Below are 10585 nucleotides of genomic sequence, written 5' to 3'. Positions count from 1 at the left end.
TAATTAGGTTAGATTTTAACTCACAACCCATAAAGAAAATATGGTTCTTTGAAAATTTTTCTAAAACCGAGAGAGATTGCACCAGAGAATTATGGTATAACGACATGATAAAAGCAAAAGACAATATTCCATTTTGGGACTGGTTCTTAAAACAAAAGCAATTAAAAAAATAAAACCTCCTATAGAAGAATTGGATCTCTGTGTTATGGAAAAACTTTCTAGGGCATGGAAAACGGTCTTTGCTGGAAAGATAGTAGAGTCACTCCATCCATCGTTAGAAGCAATAAAGATAGGGAAAGAGGAGCTAATTGCAAACCCAATAAAAAAATTCAACAAAAATAAAAGAATAAAAAACAGTTATTCCAGAACATTGCTCTCAAATTATAGAGCAAAATAATTATACAAATATATGTCTTAACATGTTACACAAACAAATCAATAGAATAGAAACCCTCTTAAGTTCCTTAGAGGTTTCTAGACCTAGGACAATAAGTAAAAGAGAAAAGCCCATGGCAGTAATGTCAAGTTTCCCAAAAGACATGAAAATATAGAAAACTCCTCTAGATCTATCAAAGGTAAGCTATAAGGAGCTATCTACGAGACTAATTTCCTCATAAAAATGGGAGCAATGAGAAACATCTAAACCTTCTAAAAGTGAGAAGGAAGATAAGGCCTCAGACTCATACCCAATTAATTAACTGAGTGAAGGATTTGACGAAGAAAAAGAATAAAAAAAAGAATTAGAAAACTCATTAGATCTAGATAAGCACACCCCCGTGAACCTATTATTTGAAGAACCAGCTAAGCCCCAGGTTGGCTATGACTGGAATAATTGTTTTGAGTGAAATTTGGATAGAAAATTTAGATATCAGATTCATGAAATGATATATCATATGACGATGTATGCTAGTGCTAGCAAATTGGCTGGGAATGGTGAAAAGGTAATCGCCACAATTACTGATGAATCCTTTACAGGACAATTAAAGGGATGGTGAACTCACTATTTGACTGAAGTAGAAAATGATTTTATTTTGAATGCAGTCAAAAGAGATGAAGATGGAGAAGTGGTCTTAAGTCAAGGCCAACCCATTCAAGATGCAATCATGACTCTAATTTTGAATATCCTTAGTCATTTTATATGAGAGTCAGATAATATGGCAAAAAGATTAAGTGAACAATTAATAAACCTTAGATGTAAAACACTATCTGATTTTAGATGGTATGAAGATGTTTTCTTGTCCAAAGTTCATAGACTTACCGGCTCCAGACAAAATTATTGGAAGGAACAAGTTATCTATGGCCTTCCTCCAGTATTTGCTGAAAATGTTAGAAATTACCTTTGAATCATAGGAGGCGATAGAATGCTATATCCTCATTATACCCATGGATATCTGGTCCAAGTAATTAAGTAACTTGGATTAGACTTATTATGTAATGATTTATGCTTAAAAAGGCAAATTAAGAAAGAGAGTTAGGAGATTTCTATTTCCAGTTTGGAATGGCCCCTGAGCCATCTCGTCCTAAACCGATATACAAGTTTATAAAAGGAAAGAAGAGAAGAAAAACAAGAAACCAAATTTCTCTAAAAGAAGAGAAGAAAAACAAGAAACCAACTTTCTCTAAAAGAAGAGAAAACAAAAGCCCCACTTGTTTCAAGTGTGGAAAAAATGGACATTATGCTAATAAGTGTCTTAAAAATACAAAAATGATTAATGAATTAAGAGAATTTAAAGAAGAATATATATCTAAAAGAGAATTGTCAACCTCTTCAGAAGAATGTTGCGGCCATAGAATATGTACTTGTAAAAATGAGACAAGTATAGATGAAGAAGAATCAGGGGAAATCAATGTATTAACCCTGGATGAAGAACACCTCTTAGAGATTCAGGATGAAGTTCCTGATGAAGAATCAAAGAAAAAGCACTTGCTTATGGCCTTCCAAAACAAAGAAAAGTAAAGTAAAGAAAAATCTAAAAGATCATTCGAAGTAAAAAATATAATATCATATAGTGAGATTATGAGAAGAGCTCAATTAGGAACCTCTAAGCCCCCTTCTTTGAATTACCTCAGACAAGAGGTTAATGGCTCAAAAAAGAAATTAAAACCCTAAAAGCTAGGGTTGACCAGTTAGAAGTTGAAAATTTCTGGACGAAACAATCTGAAAAATCCTCAAAATTAGAACCCGTTGAATTTATTGGAGATGATGAAGAGTTTATATACTCCATTGAGGAAGTCAAGTACCAAAAATGGTATTCAAAAATCACCATTAGAATAAAAGCTTTCAATTTCTTAGTTATCACCTTAATTTATTCAGGTGCTGATATAAATTGTATTAGAGAAGGAATTGTACCTTCTAAATACTTTGAGAAAACCTCTCAACAGGTAAATGTGATGAGAATGAAAATTATCATATTTGTATCCCTTAATATTCAGTCTTTTTAAACTTATTTAGTGCCTAATTGAACTCACTATTCATATATTTCGATTTAGGGCACGAAAGGAGGCGTTAGGTGAAAAATAAGGCTAATCGGGTAATTTTGCATAGTTTCAGCACTGTGCGGTAATTTAGGAATAAGTCTCTCATCCGGACTCCGATTGAGATGATTCAAAATGCATTAAAAATATAAGGAAAAAATATACAACTTTCATGTTTTGAGTTTTGATAGATTTGGACTTAATCAATGTCAAAATCAGGCCCAAAATCTCTGCAAATTCGTAGAAAAGCCCCAATTCGCTGGAGAAGACCAACCCAATTCAGCATGCAGTAATAGGGCCCACCCACCACTCCTAATAGAATTCGGTTAAGAGTCTTAATCAGATCTGATTTTTATTGTAATCTTAAAGAAAGAAAAGAGTTAGAGTCCAACTTAATTAAGAGTTTCTATCTAGAGATAAGGGTAAGATTAGATTTGAATTAAGCTTTATCCCATTAGGAGATAAGACTTTCTATTTTTGAGAAGGAACTCCTAAGAAGAGTTGGAAACGGCCCCTCCCCTTAAGGCTATAAAAAGGGGGGTGGATTATCAAGAAGGCACCACTCAACCTTGGGGACAAGAACTCAGCAAGAAAGATAGAAAGAAAGCAGATTTGGAGCAGTCGAATCTCTTTTCTCTTCTCTTCTCTATTCTATGATTTTTCTTGAGTTTTCACCATGACCATGCATGGCTAAACTCTAATACTTAGTACAAGGAAACAGAAGCCTCAGAATCCACCAAACTATGAGATCTAATTTGATTTTTATTGTTTGATTTATGCTTTGAATATCGAATGTTCTTCTGTATTCTTGTTCATGATTGCTTCGTTTGATTACTAGGAGGCCTAGTAGTTTATTATTCGTTACGATCTACTGCTAGATTAGATATCAAATCCATAATTGTTTGATCCCTCTAATCTGTGAAGCAACTATGCTTTAATGATTTGCTACATCAGAAATCGTTAGATCTAAGGAAGAACACTCGACTAAATTAAGTTTCCTTGATTTATGCATGTAGCTCAATTCTCTAAGAAAGGTGATTTGCAGTTTGATCCAGAAATAGAGGGGACTTTGCGCAAGTTAAGGAGGGAAGCTTGGAGTCATTTTGAAGAGAACGAACCAGATCTTGATTCCTTATTTGTTAATGGTTCTGATTTGAGAGAAGAGGACATCATGATTGGAACGAACCTTGAAAGAGCTTGTTGCACCTGATTTGAATAAGCAACCCTTATGCATAACTTTTCCTGCTTTAGATGTTGATGCTAATTTTGAATTGAAATATGGATTGATACATCTCTTACCCACTTTTCACGGTCTTGCAAGTGAGGATCCTCACAAGCATCTAAAGGAGCTCTATGTGGTATGCATGAGTATGAAACCCATGGGGGTGATTGAAGAACAAATCAAATTGAGAGCCTTTCCATTTTCTCTAAAGGATTCAGCTAAGGATTGGTTCTATTATCTATCCTCCAGGAGTGTTACCACATGGAACGAAATGAAGAGGCTATTCTTAGAGAAGTATTTCTTAGCTACAAGGGCGGTCAACATCAGAAAAGAAATCTGTAGTGTAAGGCAATACAACGGGGAGTCCCTACATGAATACTGGGAATGTTTTAAGAAATTATGTGCAAGCTGCCCCCATCATCAAATCAGCGAGCACCTACTGATCTAGTATTTCTATGAGGGTCTTCAACCCACTGATAGGAGCATGATTGATGCTTTTAGTAGATAAAACTCCCAATGCCACGAGAAATCTGATTGCAAATATGGCGGCCAACTCTCAATAGTTCAGCTATAGGCTCAACCCTCCATCAAAGCATACTAATGAGGTAAATATCTCTTCCATAGAACAACAAATTGCAAGTCTAATTTCTCTTATTTGTCAAATGGCTATAGGTAACATGCAAACGATAAAGGCTTGCGGGATATGTTCGGTAGTAGGGCATCCAACTGATATGTGCTCAACTCTTTAAGAGGAGCCCGTTGAGCAAGTAAATGCAACATGTGGTTTTCCAGGGCAACCGCATAGGAAATATGATCCCTATTCAAACACGTATAATCTGGGATGGAGGGATCACCCCGATCTCAGCTATGGGAATCCATAAAACTGCCTGACTTTTCAGTAGTATCAGCCGCACCCCCTTGACAACAGCTAGCCCAAACTTCTAATTCAGGTATGTCTTTAGAGGATATTGTCAAATCTCTTGCCACTAACACTTTGCAATTTCAACATGAGACAAGGGTCAGTATCCAATGTTTGGACAATCAGATGGGCCAAATGGCGACCGTAATTAATCGGTTAGAGGCACAAAGTTCGGGGAAATTACCCTCTCAAACGGTTGTGAATCCAAGAGAAAATGCAAGTGCGATCGTTTTGAGAAGTGGTAAAGAGGTTAAGACTCCAACAAGGGCATCCCTCGCATTGTCGAACCAAGAAAAGGAGAAAGACATCACTCCCGATGGTGATGAAGTACCTAAGCGTAAGTTTCCGCCTCTTTCCGATTATAAACCGGTACCTCCTTTTCCTAATGCTTTAGCAGGTTCTAGGAAAGATAAGCAGTTCAAAGAATTTTATGAAACTTTCCATAGATGTGAGGTAAACATCCCACTCTTAGATGCTATTAAACAAGTACCTTGTTATGCTAAATTCCTTTAAGAATTGTGTACACATAAGAGGAAACAAAAACGAAGAGGATGTGAAAAGGTGAGAGTAGGGGAAAAAGTTTATGCAGTGCAAATGTACAGGTATATTCACTATCCCTTGCATGATAGGTAGCACTAGAATTGAGAAGGCCATGTTAGACTTAGGAGCTTCTATCAATGTCACAGCATATTCTATATATGCTTCTTTGAAACTTGGACCTTTAAATAAGACTGGTGTAGTGATTCAATTGGCTGATAGATCTAACGCTTATGCTAAGGGTGTAGTTGAGGATGTTCTAGTAAAAGTAAATGATTTGGTTTTTTCCTGCTGAATTTTATGTGCTTGATATGGATAATGGTGAACAAACCACTCCTATTTTGCTAGGGAGACCATTCTTAAAGACATCCAAGACAAAGATAGATGTTCATAATGGCACACTCACCATGGAATTTGATGGTGAAATTGTTAAGTTTAATATTTATGATGCCATGAAATATCCTGCTGATGGTAATCCTATCTGTTCTATTGATGCGATTGATTCTTTGGCACAAGAGGTTTTTGAACTTGATGGGAATGATGGATTAGAAGTTTCCATTAGTAAACATCTTGAGAAAGAGGAGCCAATGCTGAATGCTGATTTGCAGTAAACTATTGCAGCATTGGATGATTCTCCAGAGTTACAACAATCAGGTAATGCTCCTAATAGTATGTTGCCGAGTTCTGACAAGAAGCCTTTACCCTCTGTTTTGTAGGCCCCCATTCTAGAATTGAAGCCTTTCCCTAATCACCTCAAGTACGTATTCCTTGGAGACGGAGAGACATTACCGGTGATCATCTCTAGTAGCCTTAACGCACCACAAGAAGAGCAGCTTGTGCAGGTTCTCAAGGAGCATAAGACAACTAAAGAGCAAAGCCATAACACCTTCGAAGTCTAGCACAATCCTTCTTTTGATCAAGCTTCCAAAAGGAATCTTAATCAAGCTCGAATAAAGCAGTTCCTCTTTGCCTTTCTCTAGAATCCTCGACAGTCTCTATAAAATGAACGCTTCCTCCAGTTCTCGGTGTGCAATGCTTTTTGGTGCAAAAATCTCGAGCAAAAGAAGAGTCCAGTAGTCTTATTTTCCTTATGGGTGTTTATAATAAGGATTGTTGTAAAAATTTTCTAAGCGTTATTGTACTTGTGAGTAGACCTGTTCATGGGCCAGGTCGGGTCGGGTTTTTACTATTCATTAACAGAAATATGTTAGGCCCGAGCCCGAGCCCGACCCAACCAACGGGCCTACAACTTGGGCCCGAGCCTGGCCCTAATAAAAAGCCCAAAGCCTGAGCCCGAACCCAAAGACCGACCTAATAAAAAAATTAGAAAATTTCCCTATTCAATAATCAATATACATAAGAATTTATTTACATTAAAAAATATATAAATTCAAAAATTATTTATATTAAAAAAATATTTAAAGAAGGGAAAGAGGTGAAAAAAAGAGGGGTATTCAACTAGGTTTTCTAGGTTTATTTATAGGTCGGGCTGGGCCGGGCTCGGGCCAGGGTATTTTGGCAAATCCCTAGCTCGGCTCGAATTTATTGCGAGCCAGGCTTTTTGGCTCGAGGTTAAGCCCACGGGCCTATATACCTATTCAAGCCCGTTCGGGGACCGGGTCGGGCTGGGCCGGCCCGTCGGGCCACCCGGCCCATGAACAGGTCTACTTGTGAGAAAGAGTGTTGTTTTTAAAGTATTCTCGATATCCTTCTATAAGTACTATCAATAATATATTTCCATTACGTTGCTTTCCTACTATTTCTGGTTTTCTCTACATATTTCCATCGTTATGGTTTTTCTTAGCCTATTGATACTCTACATATAGCAATCGTGGTGACTTTTTCTTGAGAGGATTGGTATGAGAGCCATTGATACCACAATTGGTATCACACCACAATTGGTATCAGAGCTAATTCAAGCCAATACATCACCTACTCCGATTTTGTGGTAATTATTTCTCGAGAGGAAGCCTCCTCTGTTTCTTCTCATGCCAATCCCGAAGGGGCGATTCCAATAAACCCAGATTCATCACCAAGCCCATTGGCAGAAGACCTAGGATGTTCAATTATTGGAATTATCAAGATGCTTGGTATAAGGTTTTTGTTGTTACAAAACTCCATTTTCAAACATTCGTGTTTCATCAGATTTTCAAAAGAATTCTAGGGTCCCTATCCTAACTGGGCCTATGTGTGGTGGACCACATGGAGAGCCTCGGACGACATCTTTCCCCAGCAAGAGATAATTAACAAATATAGAGCTTTTGGGAAAGGAAAAAGTTATTTATAATTTGACCATGTAAAACAGATCGAATTTTTTTAAACTTTTTTTCTCCCGTGGATATTAACATGGAGTTACCATTTAGATGTCTCTTGGATGCCTCCAACCATTAATAGAATTATTGAAATCAAGTGGTTGGATAAATTTGATCTCACTGAGACCCTAAAGCCATCAATAGATGGATATGACATATTTCAGTCTCTCTTTGAATCCTACATGGACAAGCTTCGAAGCAAGTTTCTTAACTTAGACCCCTTGGAGCTTGAAGATATGTCTCTCCACTTTGCTGAACGGATGAAAGAGAGAAGTAAAGGAATCTCGAAGGACTTAGAGATAGAAAGCATTAGGTCACTTATCCCCCACTAGGGACAATTATTAGAAAACTGTTGAGAGATTCTCTTTTATCATCAACAGTAAAAGAAGATCAATAATGCAAAAGCATCACCAATCGGTCCTGATAGGACAAAAGAAAAAGATAAGGTCGGAAGAAAGCATCTCAATTATTTAGATGCTCAAAAGAAAAGTCCAAAAGGAATCTTAATAATATAGGCCTTCAGGATAAGCTCGAATAAAGCAGTTCCTCTCTACCTTTCTCTAGAATCCTCGATAGTCTCTATAAAAGGAACGTTTCCTCTAGTTTTCGGTGTGCAATGCTTTCTGGTGCAAAAATCTCGAGTAAAAGAAGAGTCCAATAGTCTTTTTTTCCTTCTGAGTGTTTGTAGTAAGGATTGTTGTAAAAATTTTCTGAGTGTTATTGTACTTGTGAGCAAGAGTGTCGTTTTCAAAGTATTTTCGATCCCTCTTTGTAAGTACTATCAGTAATATATTTCTGTTACGTTGCTTTCCTACTATTTTTGGTTTTCTTTGCATATTTTCGTCATTATGATTTTTCCCAACATATTGATACTCTACATATAGCATACACATATATATTCACATTACTTAACTGTTCACTATTACTATTAATTATTACTGTTCACTTTTAATGTTCACACCACATTTGGTATCAGAGCCATTAATCCCTATCTAACCTTCCTTCTCCGGTACCTACCTTATTAGGATTTCCTCTTAACTAGATACCTCTTAGAACCTTTGGCTAGAACCCAAAGACTGTAGTTTCTTTGGAGATATCACTTGGCTAGAACCCAAGTTGGATAGCCTAGACATCTGCCAGTTTCACCAAGGCTATAACCCTTGAACCAAGGTCGAAGTCACGTTTAGGCCGTGAAGAATTGAAGGCCGTTGTAGTTAACTAACAATTAATTGGTAAAAAACCATAACGACGAGAATATGCTCTTGTACTTCAAAAAATGGTGGATATTTTTCCTTCAATTGGGCTTTGAAAGCTTGATCAAAAGAAGGATTGTGCTAGACTTTGAAGGTGTTGTGGCTTTGCTCTTTAGAAGATGGGGTATGTGCTTCATTCTTCTCAAGAGCCTTCTTACTTTCACTAGTTTTTTTTTTTTTCCTTTTACCAAAAGTCCCCTCTCTCTTAATGGGAACCCTTATTTATAGATTTTTTTGCTCTCATCTCTTAGTCCCCTTGATTAAGGATTTGATTGGCTCTTCTCACCCCTTTTAGAGAATGAGAGGTTGTAATTATTGTCATTCTTGGAGAGAATAATTTATCCTCCATTATTGCCTGTTCAATTATTAACTAATTTCCATCAATGGGAAGATGTGCTGATTGACTGGGTTTGATTGGCTCTAGTCACCTTTTATAAAGAAGAGGGTTGGGAATCTATCATTTATAGAAAGAATGATTTTTAATTATTGACTAGATTTCCATATTTATGACTTGAGATGGGTTTAGTTGGATTATTCCATAAACCAATAAGATTTGTAATTCACAATTGAATTTGAACTTGACTTCATAATATGTCCCACATAGACCATTCCCTTATGCTAATGGATTTACAAAAACAAATTCCCGAGTTATGCCCATACACATATTTAAAAGTATGGGGTAATGATCCAAATAGAAGGACCTTTACTAAGGCTCACGAGTAAATTTGAGTTTATGGGGGTAGTCCCATTTAGGAGCTCATGACAATTTTAATGTCTACAGTCCATTCAAATTTTAAATTTAAGATTGGAAAAGGTTAGTAGAAAAACATGTCATCATCTTCATCATTTAAGACTTATCCGGGCTGGCTACGTGAGTCCTATTCATCAATCTATTCTATTATCTTTAATGCAATATCTATTGCTTAATTATAAAGTCTTAAATCATTTCTTACCATTTTGACCCATGTCCTTTAAGGATAATATGCTCAATATATTTATATTGACATGCACAAGTGCATAATAGTACTTGATATTTAGCAATTGAAGCTTGGCTCAGGAGTCTAATCAAGTTTATATATATATAGTTTTTGTTATATGTATAATAAAAAATAAAATTTCTATGTATCGTTTTTATATATATAAATTTTTAATTATTTTATATGAAACTTGATTTACTGTTGAGTTCAAATTGAACCAACTTCAAACATATAAGCTTTTGAATCGAGTTGAACGTAAACCAATATTTCATCAAGCCTGTGCCAAAACATTATGCTTTAATGGAACTAGAATAGTCAAATATCCAGTTAGACTTGACCCGTATCCACCCATCAGACGGTTGTAGTTGGTGGTTTATCATGGTTACAGCTTACAATCAATTCTTTGTTAAATTTCTCTATTTTTTCAAGCTCTTAACTTTCTCTCTCAAATATGGAGCGGATAACGGTAGGCAGGGGGGAGCGGCCCATTAACGTGCGCAATTGCAAAAGTAAGGCTGCGTGGGTTCTACGCACCGGCTTCGGATGTGAATAAAGATAAAAGATAGCGATGCGATGATACATCAACAATTATTAAGAGCGTCGGACTCTTGGGTACCACTTTGATGGGCTCCCACTTTTCGGTCAGGACTCAGGACTCAACTCCCATCCAAAAATCCTTGGCCCATGGGCCGTTGCTGTAATTTGAACTTTTGAGACTCAACGGTGCCCAGATTGGACTGTCAAATTGTCAAACAAGCTGACCTGGGGCTCAGCCCTTGTTTTGAATTTTTAATCTCTCCATCTTACTAATACAATTTGCAGACCTTTTAAATAATCACTGATTCAAATGAATTAAGCATTTTAGGCTGTGTTTGGTTTTATAGAAGGTA

At 36.6% G+C, this 10585-nt stretch overlaps 1 non-coding gene across 1 annotated transcript; it reads right to left on the bottom strand.

The window, feature by feature from the left end:
• Window positions 1–4016: 4016 nt before the first annotated feature.
• Window positions 4017–4123, bottom strand: LOC148864977 (small nucleolar RNA R71). Its single transcript, XR_016112141.1, has one exon. It is a non-coding gene; the product is annotated as a small nucleolar RNA R71 (small nucleolar RNA).
• Between the last annotated feature and the right edge of the window lie 6462 nt (window positions 4124–10585).

This window comes from Nelumbo lutea, chromosome 3 (assembly GCF_056320005.1).
Source record: "Nelumbo lutea isolate HS-2025 chromosome 3, American lotus-T2T, whole genome shotgun sequence".
Classification (NCBI taxonomy): Eukaryota; Viridiplantae; Streptophyta; class Magnoliopsida; order Proteales; family Nelumbonaceae; genus Nelumbo; species Nelumbo lutea.
This window is presented reverse-complemented; position numbering and strand designations above follow the sequence as displayed.